Source organism: Siphateles boraxobius, unplaced genomic scaffold, assembly GCF_051911475.1.
Source record: "Siphateles boraxobius isolate OS27281-9 unplaced genomic scaffold, OSU_SipBor_1 130, whole genome shotgun sequence".
Classification (NCBI taxonomy): domain Eukaryota; kingdom Metazoa; phylum Chordata; class Actinopteri; order Cypriniformes; family Leuciscidae; genus Siphateles; species Siphateles boraxobius.
The window spans coordinates 46,349,942-46,352,943 of NW_027508734.1; the positions used below are offsets into that span (position 1 = coordinate 46,349,942).

Genomic DNA, 3,002 nt, shown 5'->3' on the forward strand with positions numbered 1-3,002 from the left:
ACAAACGAAACACTTTTCAAGACATTCAACTCTCTCCTCTGTCCTTCTTACTGATCTATCTTTCTTTCTAACTAATCTTTCTTTCTAACTAATCTATCTTTTTTCTAACTAATCTATCTTTCTTTCTTTCTTACTGATCTTTCTTTCTTTCTTTCTAACTAATCTATCTTTCTAACTTATCTTTCTTTCTTTCTTACTTACTGATCTATCTTTCTTTCTAACTAATCTTTCTTTCTTTCTTACTATTCTTTCTTTCTTTCTAACTAACTAAATTTTATTTCTAACTGATCCATCTTTCTTTCTTTCGGTCTTTCTTTCTAACTAATCCATCTTTCTTTCTTTCTAACTAATCTTTCTTTCTTTCTAACTATTCTTTCCTTTTTCTTAAAAAAATTTTCTTTCTTTCTTTCTTTCTTTCTTTCTTTCTTTCTTTCTTTCTTTCTTTCTTTCTTTCTTTCTTTCTTTCTTTCTTTCTTTTTCTTTCTTTCTTTCTAACTATACTATCTTTCTTTCTAACTATTCTTTCCTTTTTCCTAACATTTTTTCTTTCTTTTTTCCTAACATTTCTTTCTTTCTTTCTGCCTAATCTTTCTTTCTTTCTTTCTTTCTAACTAATCTATCTTTCTTTCTAACTAATCAATTTTCTTTATTTCTTTCTCACTATTCTTTCTTTTTTACTTTTCTTCCTTTCTAACTATTCTTTTTTTACTTTCTTTATTTCTTTTTTACTTTTCGTTTCTTTCTTTTTTCAAACTAATCTTTCTTTCTTTCTAACTAATTTATCTTTCTTTCTTTCTAACTAATTCATCTTTCTTTCTTTCTTTCTTTCTTTCTTTCTTTCTTTCTTTCTTTCTAACTATTCTTTCTTTTTTACTTTTATTCCTTTCTAACATTCTTTCTTTTTTATTTTTCTTTCTTTCTTTTTTACTTTTCTTTCTTTTTTCAAACTAATCTTTCTTTATTTCTAACTAATTTCTCTTTCTTTCTTTCTTTCTTTCCCACTTTTTTACTTTTCTTCCTTTCTAACTATTCTTTCTTTTTTACTTTCTTTCTAACTAATCTATCTTTCGTTTTTACTTTTCTTTATTTTTTAATCATTCTTTTTCTTTCTTTCTTTCTTTCTTTCTTACTAATCTATCTTTCTTTCTAACTAATCCATCCTTCTTTCTTTCTGACTAATCAATCTTTTTTTCTTTCTTTCTTTCTTACTGATCTATCTTTCTTTCTAACTAATCTTTCTTTCTAACTAATCTATCTTTTTTTCTAACTAATCTCTTTCTTTCTTTTTTTCTTTCTTTCTTTCTTTCTTTCTGATCTTTCTATCTTTCTTTCTTTCTAACTAATCTTTCTTTCTTTCTTTCTTACTGATCTATCTTTCTAACTAATCCATTTTTCTTTCTTTCTTTCTTTCTTTCTTTCTTTCTTTCTTTCTTTCTTTCTTTCTTTCTTTCTTTCTTTCTTTCTTTCTCGATTTTTCTTTCTTTTTTCATTTTCTTCCTTTCCAACAAGTCATTTTTTACTTTCTTTCTTTCTTTTTTACTTTCTTTCTTTCTTTTTTACTTTTCTTTCTTTTTTACTTTTCATTTCTTTCTTTTTTCAAACTAATCTTTCTTTCAAACTAATTTATCTTTGTTTCTAACTAATTCAACTTTCTTTTTCTTTCTTTCTTTCTTTCTTTCTTTCTTTCTTTCTTTCTTTCTTTCTTACTATTCTTTCTTTTTTACTGTTCTTCCTTTCTAACCATTCTTTCTTTTTTTACCTTTATTTCAAACTAATATTTCTTTATTTCTAACTAATCTTTCTTTCTTTCAAACTATCTCTTTCTTCCTTTCTAACTAATCTTTCTTTCTTTTTTCTCTTTCTTTCTTTCATTTTTACTTTTCTTCCTTTCTAACTATTCTTTCTTTTTTACTTTCTAATTAATCTATCTTTCCTTTTTACTTTTCTTCATTTCTAACCATTCTCTTTCTTTCTTTCTTTCTTTCTTTTTTTCTTACTAATCTATCTTTCTTTCTAACTAATCCATCCTTCTTTCTTTCTGACTAATCCATCTTTCTTTGTTTCTTTCTAACTAATCTATCTTTCTTTCTTTCTTTCTTTCTTTCTTTCTTTCTTATCTATCTTTCTTTCTAACAAATCTATCTGTTTTCTAACTAATCTATCTTTCTTTCTTACTGATCATTCTTTCTTTCTTTCTAACTAATCTATCTTTCTTTCTAACTAATCTTTCTTTCTTTCTCACTGATCTATCTTTCTTTCTAACTAATCTTTCTTTCTTTCTTTCTTTCTTACTAATCTATCTTTCTTTCTAACTAACTAAACTTTCTTTCTAACTGATCCATCTTTCTTTCTTTCTTTCTTTCTTTCTTTCTTTCTTTCTTTCTTTCTTTCTTTCTTTCTTTCTTTCTTTCTAACTAATCCATCTTTCTTTCTTTCTAACTAATTTTCTTTCTTTCTTTCTTTCTAACTAATCTTTCTTTCTTTCTAACTATTCTTTCCTTTTTCCTAACATTTTTTTCTTTTTTTCCTAACATTTCTTTCTTTCTTTCTTTCCAACTATCTTTCTTTCTAACTATTCTTTCCTTTTTCCTAAATTTTTTTTCTTTCTTTTTTCCAAAATTTTTTTTCTTTCTTTCTTTCTTTCTTTCTTTCTTTCTTTCTTTCTTTCTTTCTTCTTTCTAACTAATCTATCTTTCTTTCTTTGGATCTAACTGATCCATCTTTCTTTCTTTCGTTCTTTCTTTCTAACTAATTTTCTTTCTTTCTTTCTAACTAATCTTTCTTTCTTTCTAACTATTCTTTCCTTTTTCCTAACATTTTTTTTTCTTTTTTTCCTAACATTTCTTTCTTTCTTTCTCTTTCTTTCTTTCCAACTATCTTTCTTTCTAACTATTCTTTCCTTTTTCCTAAATTTTTTTTCTTTCTTTTTTCCAAAAAATGTTTTCTTTCTTTCTTTCTTTCTTTCTTTCTTTCTTTCTTTCTTCTTTCTAACTAATCTATCT

At 24.4% G+C, this 3,002-nt stretch overlaps 1 long non-coding RNA gene across 2 annotated transcripts; it reads right to left on the minus strand.

Moving 5' to 3' along the window:
• Nucleotides 1-200: 200 nt before the first annotated feature.
• On the minus strand, nt 201-2,547 carry LOC143737771 (uncharacterized). Of its 2 annotated transcripts, XR_013203711.1 has the most exons (3): nt 2,293-2,547; nt 1,131-1,251; nt 201-238 (listed from the first exon to the last, which is right to left on the minus strand). It is a non-coding gene; the product is annotated as an uncharacterized LOC143737771 (long non-coding RNA). The 2 variants fall into 2 exon arrangements; XR_013203710.1 differs by lacking the exon at nt 201-238 and having other exon boundaries at nt 641-1,251.
• Between the last annotated feature and the right edge of the window lie 455 nt (nt 2,548-3,002).